The sequence below is a fragment of the Podarcis gaigeae genome (assembly GCF_964106915.1).
Source record: "Podarcis gaigeae genome assembly, chromosome: 9".
Lineage (NCBI taxonomy): Eukaryota > Metazoa > Chordata > Lepidosauria > Squamata > Lacertidae > Podarcis > Podarcis gaigeae.
Genome location: NC_139685.1, coordinates 5,710,046 through 5,731,893, shown reverse-complemented (window position 1 = coordinate 5,731,893; position 21,848 = coordinate 5,710,046). Strand labels below are relative to the sequence as shown.

General features: G+C 48.8%; 1 protein-coding gene across 6 annotated transcripts in view; it reads left to right on the top strand.

The window, feature by feature from the left end:
* Nucleotides 1-674: 674 nt before the first annotated feature.
* TSPAN9 (tetraspanin 9) overlaps nt 675-21,848 on the top strand; it is a 146,652-nt gene continuing 125,478 nt past the window's right edge. The window contains exon 1 of one of the 6 annotated variants that reach the window (XR_014555148.1): nt 675-841. The gene's annotated coding sequence lies outside the window, so the exon portion shown is untranslated. Of the gene's footprint in view, nt 842-1,121; nt 1,415-21,848 lie in introns of those variants that run through there. The other 5 variants (XM_083698432.1, XR_014555149.1, XR_014555150.1 and 2 more) reach the window with 5 other exon arrangements.

The window sequence follows — 21,848 nt, the reverse complement described above, 5'->3', positions numbered from 1 at the left end:
GCATGCACCTATGACACTTGACCCTGTGATCTTGTTTTCGAAGCCGCCTCCTAAACCGTTTCTAGCAACATCAAATAGGAGCCCAGTGACTACACAGACTTCTCTAGCAGCTCCCAGGTTTGGAATTCCTCTCTAGTGCAAGATGTCTCCTATAACAATGCCCCCTATTATATCCAGCTTTTTATGCTCCCGATGACCCTCAACACCATCATTTTATAGGTCAAACTGCCTGACTTACAAGAGGCTGCTTTAGGCCGTGTAGCCCCATTAGTGGGCAGTGTTCTAATAACTGATTTAAAAGACCCTCTTGCATACAATCAGTCCAGGATACCTCAGGGACCACCTGACTCCATATAGGAACCCCGCTTGTGGTGCAGAAGCGATGAAAACGCTAGCACATTTGCAAAGCTAAGCGGGGTCTGGTCTGGTTTCAAGTTGATCCTCGCGGCAGCTTCCAGCAGAGACACCTCTGCCGGCATCGGGGAAGAGGAGGCCGGAGCAGCCGCTCGCAAGAGCGCCGTGGCCTCGCTCGCCCGGCGATCGCGGGACAAGGGACTCGAAGCAGCGGCCGCCTCCTGGCCCCTCGGAGAAGAGCGCCTCGCTGCCCCTCCGTGCGCCCTCCGTCCCCGGCCAGTTCCCTCTCCCGGAGCCCCAGGGCGCCGCGCTTGGGGAGCGGGCGACGCGGGGCGGAGGGCGGCCGCGCGGCCTCGGCCGGCTCCTCCCCGCTCCCTCCCCTGGTTTCCGCTGGCAGCCGAGGAGAGGCGAGGCGGAGCCGCCGCGAGCGGAGCGCAGCCCTTCCCCGCCGCTGCCCGGGTTCGCTTCCGACGGCGCAGCCAAGACGGTGAGTGCGGCGCGGCGTCGCGCGGGTCCCGCCGCCGCTTCCCGGGGGCCGGCGGGCGAGGCGGCGGGGCCGGACGAGGGCCGGACAGGCCTGTAGGGGAAGCCGGACTCGGCGCAGGAGCCGGACAAAGGGGAGGCGGCCCCGCGCCCTCGAGTCGGGCTGCGGGTCCCGGCGCGGCTGGCAAGGAGGGTCGCCCCGGCTGCTCCGGGAGGGCGGCGAGGCGCCAGGATGCGCGCAGCCGAGGAAGCGGAGGGGCGGAGCGGACCGCCCTCGAGGGGGCGCGCCGGGGAAGGAATGCGCGGCTTGGGCGCCCAGATGGGGCGCAGCGACTCCAAGGCCCACCATCCCCGGCCCTCGGGACCAGCGGCGAGGGATGACGGGAGTTGTAGTCGCCGCGCATCTGGGGCCGGAGGGGGAGAAGCGCGGGGCGGAGTTGCATCCGAGGGAGCGAGAGAGCGGCCGTGGCCCGGAGCGAGGCGGCTGGCGAGGGATGGAGAGAGCGCCTGAGGGAAAGACCGAGCAGACGGGCGAGGGAGACCGCGCTCCTGGAGCACAACTGCGCCCGAGTTGGAGGTAGGAGGCTGGGCGTCGAGGCGCCTTCAGGGAAGCCTCTCGCCCCCTTTCCCGGGGGGCTGCACTTGGGCCACAGCTCCGAAACGGAGCGGACCAAGTGGGAAGCGGGCAGGGAGAGAAGCGGGCAAGGGGCGTGGAAACCAGCCCGGGATAGGACCCTGGAAGGCAAGAGCAAAGTTTGCTCTTGGAGATCAAAGAAAAGCGTGCGGATAGGGGCTGTCAAACCTTGAAAATGTGCCCTTGCAATGAATCCCAAAATGTCCTCTTTCCCAAGCCATCCCACTTCCCTAGCACAGAGAGAGACCACAGATTTGAGAAGTCATAAAATGGCTTACCTGCACAGAACTCTTCAAAGGTCAGCTTCATGTGCTTTTCCGTGCAGAAGTCAGAAAAGATGCACAGGCAGTCAAAACCTGGCTTAGTTACAAAAGGTGCAAGTTTCTGAACTGTTGGTACAGAAGAACACTTGTTTCAGACTCTGCTCTGGACTGAAACAAAAGAGGCTGGCTAAAGCCATTCTCAGATCTCCTTACATACCAAAATTCACATGAAGAGTGAGAGATAAAAAAGGCTTCGTGAGCCGGTGGGAAGTGATGGCACAGGCTAAGCCTGGCAGGACAGCTTACTCCGTGGTTTTAACACCTTCATGCACTAATTAGATTCAAACCTGCTAGGTTTATACTGTATGAGGCTGGAACCCTACGCCTGATACATAGGGTGCTTCTTGGCTAATGCTTCCTGGTTGTTTTGTTCATTTTAATCCCTGTTTACTGCGCTTCACAGGAAGTGCATATTTGAAGGGAAGTCCTTTGGCCTCATAAAGAAAGGGAATGCAAGCAGCAACTGATTTAGCCTTGTCCAGTGCTATTTTTCTAGAAAAAGAGGTGCCAGAACTCTCCATCAATGCCACCCTCGTTCTCTTAGAATGGCAATGGCACCCACCTGAGAGGTGCCGGAACTGAGTTCTGCTGAATTCCGGCTGGGAAAAAGCCCTGTGCTTGTCCACGCATGTGCGTAACCACACATGAGCACATCTGCCTGAACCTGGAAGTGACCTGAAAAGTCACAGAAAGGGGCAGAACAGGGCGGGGCAGCCTTACACATGCCCCACCGATGCTCACGGGGGTCTGGAACATAACCGCCATGCAAATCGGTTGCTGCCTGTATGGACTTCTTGTTCCTCTCCTGCAGGAGTTCAGAGAAGTGTATGAACCTCAATAACATGTTGGTTATGGAAAGCGGCATAAATCGAGTGTATTCTTTTAATGCTTGTTGAATTCAGGTGAACGATAGAAATGTGCAGTCAACCATTCTGTATCAGAATGTAGCTTTGCAACACCTGGGAGAAATTTGCAAGTAAAATAGCAGAACTAGTGACATAGTTGAGGGCTCACCACACAGTTACAATGAATTATCTTTGCCTACAAACAGTGTTTGGTCAATGTTAATAATAGGCTCCTAAACATGCAAGGATATTTTCTGCCTTAAAAGTTAGAAAGGTAGATTACCAAGGGACATTCATTTTCAAGCAATTTGCCCAGGAGAATGAAGAAATTCTCGATAAAAAGGCAAGGGACAGAAATGTAATAAATAGACTATTCACAGGTCTTCATTTTTAAATAAATGTACCACATATATTCTAATAATGCCCAGCATATATTCTACTTAGAAAAGCATGGCTGTATTTATAAAGAAATTTTCCTCATGGGTGTATGTACTAACTAATTGTCTCAGGGTAAAAGAAATATGCGCAAATTATGAGTGATCTCGTTCTTAGAGCTTTAAATGCTGCAAACTTTTTGCCCCATTGTCCACCTAGGAAAATGGCTGAATTCATTCCATATATACTGTTGGGATAGAGACTCTCACAACTTGTAACTCTTCCTATGGCCCCAATTCACCCTGTGGTGTTTTCAAATCCTTCCAGGGTCTGAGATAAGTCTCATAGTATTAGTTAAATACTAAACAGTCTTGGAAACGTTAAGAAATGTTTCCAGTCAGCAAACATGTCCTAGTCTCCCTCTTGATTCATATATGAACTTGGAAAAGACAGGCTGTGGTTTTAGACCCACTTGCTCAGCTGGACTTTTCTTCTGTGTAGACATGCATGTGATGGCGCTGTTAGCTGTTCTAAACAGTTAGAAGTAACCCCAAAGTGGAAAATATTGGGGGATTAAATGAGGAGCAGGAGAGCTTTGTAGGCCACCTTGAGCTCCATGGAGAAAAATGTGAGATATAATGCCATGATACAATTTTAATTGGGTTCCCTCCCAACTGTGATACACAAAGGCACATAAAGAAATTCATAACCATGGTTGAGAGAAGAGCCTTTAATTTCTAGCCCTTCACTGATTTTAACTGTTCAAAAGCCAAATGAAAACAATATCCCCCCCCCCATGTTGATACCTCTTTACAAGAGAACCATACAAGGATTTGCAGGTGAACAGTCCTATCTCTCAGCCCTCCCACTTGAAGCAGCAGGGGTTGCTAGAACTTGGGACTGTAACTGTATTGGAGCATGTGAAGGAATAGATGGGTCCTCCTTTATTCACCAAGTAACTATAAGAAGTCTTGCATAGCTCTCCAACTATGCAAAATTGTTTTTCTCAACTGTTTTGTTTTAAGGCAGCTGCATATTCGATTTTTTAAAAAGGGGGGGGAAAGGTGCTTTGAGTTACTACAGGGTTTTTCCGGTGCATTCCTATACATGCCTACTGAAGTCCTGTTGTGCTCTCTGTATGACCTGTTTTTCTATGGCTGGTTACAACTCTCCAAATATCACAAACTGCAAAAAGAACAAAATGGATTCTCTACGGAAAGTTGTTCACAAAATGATAAAGATACAGGTTTGGGCAAACTACCCCCTCTAATTGTGTAAAAGAGGTTTGATTTGGTTTCTACATTTGTTAGAGTGAAACTGCAGCCACACTTCTTCTCAACTGCTTTTCCACTTGATTCTTTTTGTGCACAGCATTTACGGTATTCCCTCTTCAGATAAATCCCCCATCTTGTCTTCATTTGCTTTACAAAGCAAGGTGTCAACAATCCTCAGTGGAAAGAAAGCCCTCACCCCCATAGATCGGCTGGCACCCACCAGATGACCAGCCAGATGGTAGAGATGTCAGTGGCCAAATCTGGCGACAATTAACAATTGCTATTAAAAATGTCATATTAAAAATGTGTCACTGATATGAATTGTGTATTGGCTCATGTGATTTGGGAGGGGGGAAGATTACTATCGTTGGTACAATGTGCGACTGAATTGTTAAATATATTAGCGTTAATGATACACACAATTCGTTTTTTGCTTTGTACCTGGTGTGGCTGTAACAGTATGTTTCTGTATCTACAAATGGCTTCATATCTGCCTGTTGTCATCCAATGCTCCTTCCCTCCAGCTTTTCCCTCAGTTAAATCATCCTTTTGTCTTAGAAGCCCCCTGCCCCTGGGAAGTCCTTTCCGGTTCTTTTGTGTCCTCAGACGCCATACTGTTCTCCTTGGAATTCTCCAGGAGATTGCTCCTCACTTCTGAGTAAGCCCAAGCTTACTCAGCCTCACAACTGCCTCCACTTGGATATCTTCCTTCTTAAATAAATAAATACAAGCTTAGCGTTTTTTATTTGAGGGAAACTTTTTAAATCCCATTGCTGAGGGGCAGATCTCAAGGGCAGACTATGAAGCCTACCTTCAGTTACCGCCAACATAGTCTTAGTTTCTTTTGTAGAAGCCAGTCAACATTTTGTAATCCTTTGGGCTTGTAAAATTAAAATTTGACTCTTGGTTCTTCATTGCAGGGGGTTGGACTATATGACGCTTGGGGTCCCTTCCAACTCTACAGGTTCTATGATTCTGTGATTCTATGATTCACATGACTTATGACCTCACGTCCATTGAAATAATCCATTTCACTATTTGGACATCTTTCTCGTGGTGCTTTTAGCCGCCTTGTTTTACGTGCAATGGAAGCGGTACTGAAGTCACAAATGGAATCATACAGGCAGTACAGGAGCACAGGGTCAATCCGAGCTCTTGAAGCTAGCAGCCTGCCAATTTGTTACTCGGAGGTGATGCAACTGAAAACACACTTTCTAGCACTGTAATATATCAAACCAAGGCTGTGTTTGCCAGGCACTGCATTGACAATGAGTATTTTTCGCTCTATAAGACGCACTTTTTCCCCTTCAAAAATGAACGAGAAATGTGTGTGCGTCCTATGGAGCGAAGACGCCATAGCCCCGCAACCCTCTCCCGGCTGGAGAGGTGACGCGCGGCTATGGAAGGAGCCTCTCCGCTGCGCCTTTCCACTGCTCCCTGACCTGCTCTTTGGGGCTGGTGGTGGGCTTGCCCCGCCAGCCCCAAAGAGCAGGTCAAAAGGAACCTGAAGCCTGGGGAGTGAGAGGGGTCGGTGCACACCGACCCCTCTCGCTCTGCAGGCTTCCAAGGTAGCCGCCTGAACGGCACATTGTTTTAGAGTGGGAAAACAAGAGGGGGAAAATTCTCCCCCTCTCTGCGCAGCGCCTTCTGCCGCTTCGCTGAAGGGGCGCTGGGCAGAGAGGGGGAGATTATTTTTTTCTTGTTCTCCCCCCTCTAAAATAAGGTGCGTCCTATTGTCCGGTGCGTCCTATGGTGCGAAAAATACAGTAATCTTCGACAATGGGCCTCAGTACACATTGGCAGAATTGCAAATGTTTGGAGCAGAAGTTCATTCAGTTGACCATTAGCATGTATTAACTGCAGCCCAACAGTCTAGCTGAAATATATGTGGACGTAATCAAACCGGTGCCAGGAAATCTTGGCTTACATATTTTTCAGAATATACTACTGGAATCAGCGTTCTCAGCTGCCCAGACGCAGAGACAACTGCAAATTCTTGAGAGTAGACCTACACAATAAAGTCCATTCCTGTCAGAGAACAGAAGGGATAGAGGGCACCTAGAACCAGCTTATGGTGAGCGTATTTATGGAGAGATTTCACAAAGGCCTTGCATACCTGGGTAAATTGGACAAAGAACCAATACAAACAGCACATGCATACAAAGCCAGCCAAAGATGCTTTGCCACCTGAGGCAAAACAGAGAAGGGTATTCCCATGCTGCCGCCACTATCATGCTATCATACTCTGCCGCCTGTGCTTTTTGTGGTGATAGCTGACTGCAGAAAAATATAATAATATATGAAATGTTGCCCTTTATATGCCTGTCCCCAACTGACTTTCTGTTCTTTTTCATCAACCTGGACTTTCCAGTTCAAAGCCTGGAGCTTGAGCAGGATGTGACCCACCAGTTAGATTCAGCTCTCTACTTGTGGCCAATATGATACGGTCTTGATAGAAGGACTCTGTCAAAAGCCACAGAGGCGGCAGCCCTATCAAGAGAGTGGGCCATGAATTCAGAAAGAAGTGATCTTAGCATTCAATACAATTTCAAATTTGTACGTAAAATGTCATTGATTGTCAAATACTTCTCATTTAAAAAACCAACAATCTGGTTTAACTGGATTGCTTCACCACAATATCAGATTATTAAAGGGATTTTTGCAACTATAGGAGAATTAAAATGCTCTGCGTTGTTTATAGACTGGTGCCATTTTCTATGAAAATCCCAGTCAGCACATTTTCCTGGCAAATCTGCATGTGTTTTTAGTTATGCTTCCTGCTTTTATATTTCTGTGAGTGTTTCCTTTGATAGCGACTGAGAACAGTGGATTGACTAAATGCCTTACATTAGTATTTTAACAATAGATGTTTGTCCAGGGACAGTGGCTTAGAGTTGGCTGGTACCAGCCATCTACAACCAGTGGATGTGGGGGTCAGGTTCAGGGAACCCAGCCAGTGCAAATAAGCCCGTTTGTTGGGGCTTCTATTGCTTTCCCAACTGAGAAACTGCTGAATGTAATTTAGGAATAATTATGTGAACATGGGGAGAGGCCAGAGGGAAAAGTGGGTAAGTTAGCAAAATCTGTGTAAGCGGGTGTCTCTTTTTTGTTTAGGAAAGAAGATTTATCATCATCATGATCCTGTATCCTAATTCTGATTCAAGTCTTTGCATACTGTAACTTACGTATCGAAAATAGGAAGAGTTATGATAACCCTGAGGTTTGCAGAAGTACAAAAACAGTATTTAGAAGAAGAAGCAGCATTAAGGGGCAGGGGCTGAAATCAGGGGCGAAGGAAGGCGTCATGACACCCGGGGCGGGTGTCGCTACATAGGGCGCATGTGCAGTGTCGCTACCGCATGTGCCCTACGTAGCGCCGCCGCATATGCGCTGTATAGCGGGTTGCCACCGGTGCCACTCCAGCGCTCCTCTTGATCCCGGCCCCGTCCATACGGCGCTGGAGTGGCACCAGCAGCAAACCGCTATTCAGCGCATGTGCGGTGTCGCTACAGACAGTGCATGCGTGCGATGCCGCACATGCACTGTACTTAGCAGTTTGCCGCTGGTGCCGGGATCCTCTGCTTGCAGCTGCAGCCATGAACGGAGGATCCTCCACATGCAGTTGCGGTGGCGCAATGGCTGCTCGTGCTGCTACGAACCCCCGCTGGGTGACTTCTTGTCACCGCCACAGACATGGAACCTGGGGCGTAACGCCCCCCGCCCCGTTGCGACACCACTGGCTGAAAGTCCCCATAGAAATCAGTGGAGATGGACTAGGCACACCAATGTTCATCCCCGTCTCTCCCAACACAGCCTAAAAAGAACTGTGGCCATGACTTACTGGTGCCTGAGGGTGGGGTGTGGGAGCAGAACAGGAGAGGGGGGTGGAGGGACTGGAGCCATGAAAAGGGCTCTCCCCTGTAATGTTTGGTTGCTGGGGCCCATTTGTTTCTTCTCTTCCTGGTTCAAATCCAGTGTTGGAAACTCAAGATATAGAAACTATGTGCCAAACTATGGTTGCGGTCGCCAAAGCAGAATGTCTAGTTTCCATTTTTGGGCAAGATGGCTCTAGAGTCTTATTTTTCAAATAATGGACTGAATGTCATGGACTGGCTGAATGCAAAGGAGTGGGGGAGGCACCAGCTGGAGGAATCCCCAGGGGAAGAAGGCTCAGAGTCGGGCTTAGTGGTGGGAAGACAAGGAGTGGTCATGGGGAGAAGAGGGAAAAGACTGGGAAGAGGAAGCGTTGGGAGCTGAAGAGGTAACAGGGTTTGGTGAGCAGGAAAAGGTTGTGGCAGAGAGAAGGGGGACCCAGAGGCAGAGATGAGGCAGGCTGCTGCAGAAGCCAGGGGTCTCTCCCTCTTACTTCAACTGGCTCCCTTCCACTTGGTCTTCCAGAACCAGAAGAGGAATGAAGAAGGCAGAGCAAAGGCAGACAAGGAGTCTCAGATTGCTTGGGAAGCAGTGGCGTAGCGTGGGGGGTGCAGGGGGGGCCAGCCGCACCGGGCACAACATTTGGGGGGGGGGCGCGCTCGCACTCGCAGCTCTCTGCCCCTACCTGGCTCACTCACTCTCTCTCACTGCAGTGCTGGCTGTGCGAATCCGATCCGAGGTGCCGGGTCGCCGCCCACTGTGGAGGGGGGGGGGTGCCAGGCATGCGTTGCGGTGCGGAGCGGAGAGAGAGCGAGGGAGGGACTATCTGGGGGAGGGACAGTGCAGCGGCCGCCCAGCGCAGTGCTGAGCGCGGGAGAAAACCACACCCGACCAGCCCAGGCAGCAGCAAGCTGGCAGCGGCAGCAGGTTAGGGGTTAGGGGCACAAATTACTTGCCTTGCCCCGGGTGCTGACAACCCACGCTATGCCACTGTTGGGAAGGACCTCAGGTAGACCTAGGAAGCTGTGGGGAGGCGGGAACCTTTGGTCCTTGCAACAGCCTCATTGGGGCAAGATCTACCAGGAAGAGGTGCTGCACTCACTAGGCTTGAGCTGTTTCGTTTCTTTGAATAAGGAGTTATTGCTGACCTGACCCTACTCTCACCTTGACAATATTTCATTTATTCACTGCGTATACAGGCAACTCCCCGTTGGTGTGTGGGGGGGGGGGTTGTTATCTTGTGCAGTGGCATCCACCCCAGTCCCACCTCGCCGCCTTCCAGGGCCAATAATGGAGTGCGCGTTGGCAGCCACGCACCAATCAAATATGCGCAGAATGGTTGCCCCCTGAATTTCGCTCCTTCCCTCCAAGGAGTTCAAGATGCCAGACATAGTTCCCTGTCTCCCCAGCTTATCCTCACAACAACCCTGTGAGATAGGGCAGGCTGAGAGTGAGTGTGGCACAAGGTACTTCGTGAGCTATATGGCTGAGTAGGGATTCGAACTCTTGTCTCCCAGGTCCTAGTCTGGCACTCTAACCACTACACCGCCAAGACAGTGATTGCATCCTGATATATATCATACATATGTGGATTGATGTCTAATGTGTATGCTGTTCCCAATCCAGCAAGAGAACTCTGTATTGGTGTATGAATCTCCTGGCTACGTGGAGACGTACTGCAGTCTTCTTCGTAAGGATGCTAAGACCTTGACTCTGCAAATGAATCTTGTGGGGTGTCCAGGGCACAGTCTAGTCCTGTTGTTTTGGATGAGTTTCAGTTGGTCAGGCTCGAGGATGTGGACAAGGTGCTCGGATTGGTCAGGGTGACCACTTGCGGTCTAGACCCTTGCCCCTCTTGGCTGATAAAAACCAGCAGGGAGGGAACAGCTGGCTGGGCCAGGGAGGTGATCAATGCCTCTTACAAGAGGGGGTGGCCCCTGCCTGTTTGAAGGCGACAGTGGTAAAACCACTCCTTACAAAACCTTCCCTGGATTCAGAAAACCTAACAAACTACTGACCAGTTGCTAATCTCCCTTTCCTGAGCAAGGTTCTGGAGCGAGTGGTCAGTGGCTCCCCATCTATGGAATGTTCTCCCCAGGGAAGTTGGCCTGGCGCCTTCATCATACACCTTTAGGTGCTGGGCAAAAACATTCCTTTTTAACCAGGCCTTTGGTTGATTTGATGGACATCCTATGTCCTTTTAAAATGTGGGGGGGGTTTGGGGGGAGGGGGTGTTATTGGGTTGTTGTTTTTCTTTTGATGGTATATATTGTGGTTTTATATTTTGATTTTTTTCTGTGAATCGCCCTGAGACCTCCGGGTAACGTAACATAGCGTAGCGTAGCGTAGCGTAGCGTAACGTAACGTAACGTAACGTAACGTAACGTAACGTAACGTAACGTAACGTAACATAACATAACAACATAACATAACATTTGCAGTGATGTGTGTCCCATCCCCACTTAGATTTAATATACTTCACAGGCATGGCTTTCTGTGAATGGATTTATGAGGATAGGAGACAGTTAACAGAGTTTCTGTTAAACAAAGTTTGATGAGCTTTTCCTGCCTTGTTGTTTAAATCTAAAATTATACATGGCATTTCCTTTGCCCGTGAACTCTTGGAAGTTGATAAACAAATGTATGGATAAAAATGTATCATGAGCCAGACTTAACTAGAATATGTTTTTTTTTAAAAAAAGTGCAGTATGAATAAATAAATTAGTTTGGGAGGAACATAATTACTACGTCTGGTAATTATGACTAAGTGTATAATTACTACGTCAGCTTATATATGCTTGTTGGTGTCTGTTGCTTGCTTAAATGCTTAGCGGCTTTTCGCCACTAGATGGTGCTTACAACGCTTCGTTAACTCATAAAGCAGAGATTTTCAACCTTTTTGGGTCCATGGCTCACTTGACCAACTACATACATTATTTCTGTGGCACCCCTGTGGGGCCCAGGAGCTCAATTATGTCCCCCTTTGCCTGCAGAGCTGGCAGCCCCTCACCCCTTTTTGAACACCCTCCCTTGTGGAGTGTTCCCTCAGCCTCCTTTATCCTCTCCTTGGGAGTCCTCTGGGCAGCCGCTGCTGCCGCCCCTGGTCTCTGAGCTGCACTCCCCTCCCCACCCCGAATAGAGGTGCCTCCTTGCACTGCCCCACAGGGGCCTGGGAAGCACCCCCTGGACAGCCCCAGAGCATCATTCACCTGGGGAGTTTGTAGCCAGGGCTGCTGCAACGAACATTAATGCATTTCTTCAAAATGAGAGCCATGATTTGCATAAAAATGATCCATCTTACAAATGATCCATCTTACAAATGAAACTTGTTTCTCAAGTTTCAACCTAACTTACTTTCAAAGAGTTGTTGTACCAGTAAAATGCTGGTACGAATCACAAGGAAGGAGAGATACAACTAGCCAATTAATAATAATAAAAATATCTCTTCCTCTTTGTAATTCATACCAGCATTTTAGATGGTCCCTATTCTTAGGATATCTTCAGTGCCCAATATATCATAGGAGAGCACTTTCAAATTGCTGGTTTCAGAGAATAAGACAAATATGAAGTGAACAATATGACTTCTGCCAAAACAGTTTTGAAAGCCGGGTGCCTAATGAGTTGAGGAACCTGTGGAAAGGGTTTCTTACACCATCTTCATGAAGGGAATGGAGAGCTGTCGCCTTTTGGAAATTTTCTGTTCCATAGTGGAGGGTGCTTTGCCTGCATCACTTATGAATTATATCTGCCGGCATACTCTGCGCAGATCACCAGTCTTGCAGGGGAACATCCTGGTGTCTGAGAAGCATTCAAGGATGGCAGGTTTTCTGGTCAGATCTCTTGCAATTATCCGCCTGTGTCTGTCCCCATAGATCAAGGCACTGAAGTTATGGTATACAAGGGCATTTAGACTTCAGGGGGCACAGCATCCTTCTGCCTCAAGTCTGGTACAGTTTTAAGGCAATACAGCAGGGGTTGGCAAGGCTTACCAGGCATGGGCTGGATCACTCCCGCGGGGACCGTCTGTGGGCCAGACCGGCGCAGCGCGACACCGGAAATCGCTTCTGCGCATGCCCAGATGCCAGAAATCGCGCCTGCGCATAAGTGATTTTTGGCGTCGGGGCATGCGCAGAAGCGATTTCCAGCACCACGGACATGCGCAGATGCGATTTCCAGAGCTGCAGAAGGGAGGTGCCGCGCTGCACCAGTTTAGTGCAGGGCGCGGGGACTCGCCGAGTGGGCGGGTCAGTTCGGGGGCGGCTCATGGGTCGGTTAAGCGACCCTCATGGGCTGCTTCCAGCCCGTGGGCCTTAGGTTGCCGACCTCTGCAATACAGCATCTCAGAACTTTGGAGTGCTTTCCTTGAACAATTGTGAAATATGATGCAAGGTAGCAAAAATGTATCTCATCACTGCAGGCTTGTGTGCATGGCTTGCTACATGTGCAAAGGGATGCTATCTCATAAGGCAATACTATCTGCTGTGTGTCTTATGAGAACCAGCAGCAGATGCTCCTCAGGACATTGATTGATACCTTTGCCATTGGGAGGGCTTCCACAAGGTGGAGGGCTGCTTATAGGCTCTGGGGAAGTCATGCAAGGGCTCTAGCATGTTGCCAGAGCCCTCCTGCTGCCTTTCCAAAGCTGGGTAAGGAAAGCTCTGGCCTTTGAGAAGGAGGTACAAAGGCTGTGGCAGCATCCCAGAGCCCTCACACCTCCTTCCCAAACAGCTGTGTGTGTGGAAATAAATGGAGAGCATTTCTTTATTCCAGGCACCCCACCCGTGTGAGTATAACAAGTGTAAGCTGCAAATTACCAGTACTGTTTAAGGTTTTATTAGGGGGAAAGAATGATGTAAGCCTGCAGTTTTAATCTAGAAATAAGAGTGCTTGTGCTATCATATATTCGAAGAAACCCAATGCCTTTTTTGTCGAAAAAAACTGGTACTGGTACTTAGGACCCTCCCTCCCTGAGCTGGGCCGAAGCTTCCCAGGCTTGGGAGCGGGGCGGGGGGTGCTGGTACTGCCTACTGGCTTGTCCTGCCAGGAAAAAAAGCACTGAGGAAACCTATGCAAAAGGAACTTATTTTGGTGCATTCTGTATCTTCTTCCATGTAAACAGAAGTGGCATTTTAGTTCAACGGGCCTTCTATAACCTAAGGTTACTAGACGTCCCCATTTCCCAGGGGCTGTCCCCGGATTTACAAATCAGTCCCCATACAAAATCCATTGAAGTTGAAAAGTGTCCCTGGATTCATTGAAAAAAAATCTGGTAACCTTACTATAACCTGCACCATAGCTTGTGTTGGTGTGTGTGTGGAATATTTTGAGTTCCACAGTAATGTAGTTTTAAGTCTTTAAGTTTAGTGGTTGGGAACCTGTGGCCCCCTCAGATACTGTTGGACTATAGCTCTCGCCCACCCACCCTGAGCATTGTTGATACTGGTTTGGGTTAATGGGAGCTGGTGTCAGTGTTCAGCCTAACAGGCCATTTTGTTCCAAAGTATATCTTGCTCCTGGGAAGAAGCACTGGAAGCATTATGATCTTCACTAGCATCCGCTCTCTGACTTGATCCCCAGGGGAGCAGGATCTGGTGCAGCCTTTTGTGGTCTATAAATCCTGCTACATCACCAAGCAGCATAATATTACATTTTTATGAAGCTTTTTGCCCCCTTTCTTTTTTCTTTTCTGAAAGCAAGCTGTGAGTGGAAGGGATGACAATGCTTTTACTCGTTTCACATCATAATGTCACTCATTAAAAAAGCATTGCTATCTAAAGTACTTTTTATGCTGAGATCAGCTTGAGTTATCATTAGTTTCTTTTCCAGCAGTCAAGGTTTTAGCTTTCGTTTTGATGTTGAATCAGTACGAAATCTGATTAGTAAGTATGCATACATGGTGACACATTGTACTCCGGGGAGCTGAATGACGGAATTTAGGTACAATGGTACACAAATTATTCACGCACATACTCTTGATCTTCCCTCCTGCTGACCTAAAAGTGTGTGTGTGTGTGTGTGTGAGAGAGAGAGAGAGAGAGAGAGAGAGTCCCTCCCTCCCTCCTTCTCTCATACACACATACATATCTTGTGACTCTCAAATTTCACCCTAGGTTGAAATCCTTCAGCTAGCTCGGGGAGGGGGAGGTGTCACAGAGTTTATAGTGAGACGTTTCTATACATGAAGACTACATCTATGTGCTTCCCTGAAAATGAAGGTGGCTCTAGTGTGAGGTAATTAAAGGCAGGGGAACTGGAGACCCACAGTTGACCCATGAGCCACAAATTACTGAAAAGTTCTCCTGCACAAGGGCAACTGAAATGAACAGGAGCTGTGCAAGAATATGTTGTTGTTGTTGTTTAGTCATTTAGTCGTGTCCGACTCTTCATGACCCCATGGACCAGAGCATATCAGGCACTCCTGTCTTCCACTGCCTCCCGCAGTTTGGTCAAACTCATGCTGGTAGCTTCGAGAACACTGTCCAACCATCTCGTCCTCTGTCGTCCTCTTCTCCTTGTGCCCTCCATCTTTCCCAACATCAGGGTCTTTCCCAGGGAGTCTTCTCTTCTCATGAGGTGGCCAGTGTCTTGGAGCCTCAGCTTCAGGATCTGTCCTTCCAGTGAGCACTCAGGGCTGATTTCCTTCAGAATGGAGAGGTTTGATCTTCTTGCAGTCCATGGAAGTCCTTGCAATAATATAGCAATTCCTATTCGTTTCAATAAGGCTTGCACCAGAGAAGTTCACTGGATTGTACCCATGCCAATGAGTGTTGGCGGGGAGTGCTATTGGCATTCTCTGCCTCCAGCACCAAAAGGTCTTTGACTTTCCTTGCCCATCTGCACTATACATTTAAAGTGGCACCATGCCAAATAACTGTCACAGCTCCACCAAAGGAATCCTGGGAACTGTAGTTTGCTGCAGGTGCTGGGAGAGACTGATTGCCCTCACAGAGCTATAATTCTCAGAGCAGTGTAACAGTTAGTCCCTCTTCCCAGAGAACTCGTGAGAATTGTCACTATGTGTGTGGGGGTATATTAGCTGCTTGCTCCACTGTCGCTTGGAGTCTCCCTGTTTCGTGCACATGGTTGCTGTTGCCACTGCGTCCGCGTTGGGAAATCTGTAATGACACCGATATTGGAGTTTGCCGTTCTTGCCTCAGTATGTTTACATGTGGACCGAGACACGAGAGTCGGGGCCTGGGCACAGTCCTGGGGACGTGGGCCTGGGGTATGCTGCTTCACACTGTGGGGGTGTTTCTCTGCTGCTGCCACCGGCCCTCCTTGCAAGAGATGGGTGGGGGTGGGGGTCCCCGACCTTTCTGGAGTGCCCTTGTGGTTGTGCTCTGGGCCCTCTTCCCTGTGAGGAGATTTGGTGCTGCTTCTCACCTCCTGCTGGTGGTTCCTGTAGGAGAGAGAAGCTTGGGGGAGAATTGTTAGTGTTATTTGCATTGTTTGCAAAATTTCCTCCCAGAGTGCCTAAAGCAGTGGCGTAGTGTGGGGGGTGCAGGTGGGGCCGTCCGCACCGGGCACAACATCTGGGGGGATGCTCTCGCCGCCTCCGGAGTCGCCGAAGAGCCTCGGGCGCAGGCTGTAGCAGAGCCCCATGTCTCGCGGAACCGACGAGCTGTGCGCGCGTCCGGGCTGAAGGTGTCCGGCAGGCAGCGGCTCTCAGGGCTCGCCGCGGTCCCTGCGCATCAGGGCCACTGAGGGCGCGCCAGGCAGCCCCTCCTCACAGCCCCGCCGTCGCTGCTGCTGCAGCTGCTGGGCCATGTTGCATTTTCCTCGCCTCTCTGCCCTCCTCCTCCTCCGGGCAAGCGACGTCGTTTGGGCGGCAGCGCCAGTGGCAACTCGCCTCAGATCACCTGACATGGACCCGCCGCCGCCGCCGTGGCTACCTTACCGTAAATACCCCAGCCCAGGCAGCAGCAAGAAGAAGTTGGCAGCGGCGGCAGGTTAGGGGTTAGGGGGCGCAAATTACTTGCCTTGCCCCGGGTGCTGACAACCCACGCTATGCCGCTGGCCTAAAGGCAGTGCTTCCAGTGTTCCTGGAAACAGGGCTTGTCTACCTCTCAAGCCCCACAGCTGACACATGTCGGGTTGCACATGCATGCTGTTGTCCTGTTGTCTCCAGACATTCTCAACTGAGAACAATCTGTCAGCCTGCTGGGTCACTGAGGCATATGGAAGTTAGCAAATTCCCCCTTTCCCCTCCCCTTCTCCTTTGGTAGTGAGGTGGGATGGAGGGAAGTGAGAGGGAGCCTCCCCTCCCCCACGGGAGCACATCTTCAAGGCCAATTTCCCCTTCGCTGTAAAGGTAAAGAGACCCCTGACCATTAGGTCCAGTTGTGACTGACTCTGGGGTTGCAGCACTCATCTCGCTTTATTGGCCGAGGGAGCCAGCGTGCAGCTTCCGGGTCATGTGGCCAGCAGGACTAAGCTGCTTCTGGCGAACCAGAGCAGCGCACGGAAACGCCGTTTACCTTCCTGCCAGAGTGGTACCTATTTATCTACTTGCACTTTGACGTGCTTTTGAACTGCTAGGTTGGCAGGAGCAGGGACCGAGCAACGGGAGCTCACCCCGTCGCAGGGATTCAAACCACGACCTTCCGATCGGCAAGTCCTAGGCTCTGTGGTTTAACCCACAGCGCCACCCACGTCCCACCCCCCTTCGCTATAGGGTCCATTTAATTTGTGAGCAGGGAGTGCTCCTTCTCAGTGCAGTGGACTGGGATAGGGGAGCTGGCTTTAGGGAAGCATTGGCCCATGAGCTCAGTTCCCCATGTTGAAAGAGGGAGGCAGTGGCTGTCCCTATAGACAGCCAAACCGAGAGACATGCCTCAGCTCCATCGACTGGATTGTGAAGCAAGGACTTGCAATAGCTGTGTCTAGACCCAGCTCATTGGTACTGGGAAGCCTGGGTGGGGAATGGGCAGGGAAGGTAGAAAGAAAAAAAGACACACTATCTATCTCTATCTCCTACTTTTTTGTAGCTAAAATTAACTGTTGAGGAATGGTACCGTATTTTTTGCTCTATAAGACTCACTTTTTCCTTCCTAAAAAGTAAGGGGAAATGTGTGTGCGTCTTATGGAGCGAATGCAGGCTGCGCAGCTATCCCAGAAGCCAGAACAGCAAGAGGGATTGCTGCTTTCACTGCGCAGCGATCCCTCTCGCTGTTCTGGCTTCTGAGATTCAGAATATTTTTTTTCTTGTATTCCTCCTCCAAAAACTAGGTGCGTCTTGTGGTCTGGTGCGTCTTATAGAGCAAAAAATACGGTATATGACTTCCTAGGCAGTTACACAATGCTTCGTGAAATTAGGACAACTTCAGCTTAAATGAAAAAGAAGAAGAAAAAGAATCAGGTTTCAAGGAAGAAATTCTTCATGTACATGATTATGCCATCTTCCCTTCTCAGAAACCAGACTTCTAAAGTGCAAGCACTTGATGGCCTAATTAATGCCATATAAAAAGTCAGGAAACGGTTGGATCCTACATATGGAGGTGGTGGATTCATGGATGAGCAGAATGATCTCTTGTAAGACTAGCCCTCAGGGTCACCTGATGAAATGCGTTGGCAGTAGGTTAAACTAGTATTCAGAGGCATCTGCCTCTGATACTGGAAGTAATATAGTCATCTGATTGATGGACTTCTCTTCCATATAAGTTCCCTTTCCTCCTCTTAGAGGAATTGCTCCAGCCCCTTGATAATTTTGGTTGCCCTTTTTGGCACCTCCTACAATGTCCTTTCTGAGGTGTGGTGACCAGAACTTTACACAGAATTCAAATTATGGTCCTGCAGTAGGTTTGTATAGAGGAAGCATTCTGATATTGGCAGTTTTATTTTCAGTATCTATTCTGATTATTCTTATCATGGAATTTGCCCTTTCACATTTGCCACACACTGTGTCAAATATTTCATTGACTTATCCATTATGACTCCAAAATCTCATTGCTGGTCATTCACTGCCAGTTCAGACCCCACTAATATATACAGTGGTGCCCCGCAAGACGAACGCCTCGCAATACGGAAAACCCGCTAGACGAAAGGGTTTTCCGTTTTGGAGGCACTTCGCAAAACGAATTTCCCTATGGGCCTGCTTCGCAAGACGAAAATGTCTTGCGAGTTCCTGCGGGGTTTTCCCCCCTTCCCCCCCCTTTTCCTAAGCCCTAAGCCACTTATCAGCTGATCCGCTGATAAGCCGCTTCTCAGTTGATCCGCTAAAAGCCGCTAAACCGCTAATAGCGCTAATCCGCTAAGCTGTCAATGGGCTTGCTTCGTAAGACGAAAAAACCGCTATACAAAGAGCCTCACGGAACGGATTAATTTCGTCTTGCGAGGCACCACTGTATGTGAAACTTTATAGTTGCTTACATCAAACTACATTTGGCATTTTAATGTCATTTCCCTCTGCTTTGTTCCCTTGCAGTCCCTTTTTGTTTTTACCACCCTGAAGGTTGGGTGTCATCAACAAAGTTGGAGGGCTCACTGCTCACTCCTAACTCCGGGTCATTTATGAACAAGTTAATCACTAGTCTCAATCCAGATTCTTGGGGAAGGCTGCTCCTTACTGCTCCTTTTGGCACCAAATGCAACCCCGCTGGGATTTGTTCCCCTCAAGTTCTTCTAGCTGAAGCTTCATGGTGGAGCCAGTCCCTGCCAAAAGTGGGGTTCGCAGCTGGTACTGGTCAGCTGATTGATGGTGGTTGCAAACTCTGCATTTGGCAGGGATCTTCCTCAGCTGCACTCCTGAAACTTTTCTTTAAAGTTTGGTCACCTGAAGTTGTGGTCATTTACATGGGACTCCCATCATTCTTCCATCCATGTGCAGTGGTACCTCGGGTTAAGAACTTAATTCATTCTGGAGGTCCATTTTTAACCTGAAACTGTTCTTAACCTGAAGCACCACTTTAGCTAATGGGGCCTCCTGCTGCTGCCGCGCCGCCGGAACACAATTTCTGTTCTCATCCTGAAGCAAAGTTCTTAACCCGAGGTACTATTTCTGGGTTAGCGGAGTCTGTAACCTGAAGCGTATGTAACCTGAAGCGTCTGTAACCCGGGGAACCACTGTACTTGATCACATCCTCACATTCTTAGTTTCAAGAATGCTACACTATAGCACTTTCTAGAAGAAAAAAAGATGGACATGTGTCCTTGTTGTGTGGAGACAATAGGAGGAGAAGAAAGGATAGGAGCAACGGATGAGTCAAAAGCATGCACATCAGCTTTCTTTTGCCTGAGGATGAGTATTAAGGGTTTCATTGAATACATAAGTTTGAAGGAATTCCAGGAATCAGGAGTAACAAGGGAGAGTAAAATGAATTTGCCGCCAAAATTTTTTGAGGTTTTTTTTTTTTAGCATATTGTACCCACATTCCAAGCATGTGCTTCTGACAAACTTGCCCCCTAGTTTCAAGTCCTGTTTTCTTTTCAAGGCAGTTTTGTCTGGAATAAATTATCTGCCAAACCTTGGTTCGTTCTTTGTACACCCTAATAAATCAGTCAGTTCTAGAATACTCTGTGTGTTCTGACTTAAACTAGGATGTGTATTGATCATTGGGTCCTGATCATTGGCTCCTCAGCCCATCTACAGCCCAGATATACAAAATAATAACAATCGTAATAGTGCTTTTTATTATTTGTGCTCTGCCCATCTGGCTAGGTTGCCCCAGCCTCTCTGGGCAGCTTCCCAGAAAATATAAAACCACCCCCACAGATACTTGAAGTGGCGGGGGCGGGGGGGGGGCAATGGGAAGTGCCAAAGCATTTTGGTCATGGGAACTTTTGTGAAGCCCCCCTTTGCTTTAGCTCCAGCTGTTACAATGGCTCCAGCTATCCCTCCCCCCTGCAGCTGTTGCTATTTCATCACCTCTTCAAACACCACATTTCCCATTAGTGCCGGTGGAGCCCATTCTGCTCTAGAGGGAATGTTGCATGTGCATTATTGCTAGGTGACCTATACCAACAGAGGTGCTTCTTTCTCTAGATGTCAGGAAGCTGGATCCTCACTGAGACATGTGTGTAAAATGCAGACATGCAGATGGTGTGATTTGGTGACTGGTTGACAATAATTCCCTCCCCTCCCTTAAACAATTTTGAACCTCTCCTCTCTCTTCTAATGCTGCTGTACTTAGGCTGTGCCTGCTTTATGTCCGACCAAACTATACAGTGGTACCTCGGGTTACAGACGTTTCAGGTTACAGACTCCACTAACCCAGAAATAGTACCTCGGGTTAAGAACTTTGCTTCAGGATGAGAACAGAAATTGTGCAGTGGCGGTGTGCCCCAGCGGGTGGCCCCATTAGCTAAAGTGGTACTCCAGGTTAAGAACAGTTTCAGTTTAAGAACAGACCTCTGGAACGAATTAAGTTCTTAACCCGAGGTACCACTCTAAAGGTAAAGGAACCCCTGACCGTTAGGTCCAGTTGTGGATGACTCTGGAGTAGTGGCGCTCATCTCACTTTACTGGCTGAGGGAGCCGGCGTACAGCTTCTGGGTCATGTGGCCAGCATGACTAAGCCGCTTCTGGCGAACCAGAGCAGCGCACGGAAACACTGTTTACCTTCCCGCCAGAGTGGTACCTATTTATCTACTTGCACTTTGACATGTTTTTGAACTGCTAGGTTGGCAGGAGCAGGGACTGAGCAACGGGAGTTCACCCCGTTGCAGGGATTCGAACCGCTGACCTTCTGATCGACAAGCCCTAGGCTCAGTGGTTTGGACCACAGTGCCACCTGCGTCCCTATAGACCAAGCTGTAGGCTGATCATTATCAGTGGCTATCTCACTCCTCTATTCTCCAACCTCTTCTCAAAAGTTAGCAGTCAAATCATTGGCAAGTAGTGGAACCTAAATGGTCTGGTGTGGGATCTTTATAGAACTACAAAAACTTATTCGGATTGAACCATTAAGTCTTTTGTTTGTAAATTATCTTTGTTTGCAAATTCCAGTTGGCAAATCCATTTAATAATTCTGCATTATTTTGTTGGAAGTATTTTGTGTAGAACCACATTAAGTACCACTTTAGATATTGTTGGTACTGCAGGTTTTTCTAATTACCAAAACCGATGGCTGGATGTGTCATTAATCCTAAGTATTCTATAGGACAGGCTGCAGCTGAACAGGCCCAGTGCTGCAAGTGTTTGGAAAAGGCTGGCATGGTTTCACCACTTGATGAAAAGATGGGCTAGGTTTGTAGGAGTGAGAAAATGTATACAGGAGAAATGCATTCTGCTCCTGTCTGCATCTGAAACTTGCCATTTATAGTATCATATAATTGCAGAGTTGGGAGGGTCATCCAGTCCAACCCCCTGCAGCACAACAAAATGTCATTTTTTAAATATTAGCTTATTGTGATTTCATTATTGTCTTTGGATTTTCCTTGCAAACTGCCTTGGAAAGCTTTGTATCCTGAAAGGCAGCATATCAATGATTAAAACTACAATCCCCTAACTGTTCAGGTGCTACAGGTCACCTTGTTATATCTGAACGAGTAAGTAGGAGTTTTCTCACCTCCGCTGGGTCCATACAGCATTTTTGGCTTCAGCTCTGTTTACATTCTAAAGTCTGTTTTAGTGAAGTAGGATATTTCACATTAGTGGCCATAGTCATTCCTTGTTCTCAGGGAGGGTGTAATTTGGGGAGGTTCTATTAGTGTGTCGCATCTTTCCAGCTGCTAGCTCAGATTTCTAAGG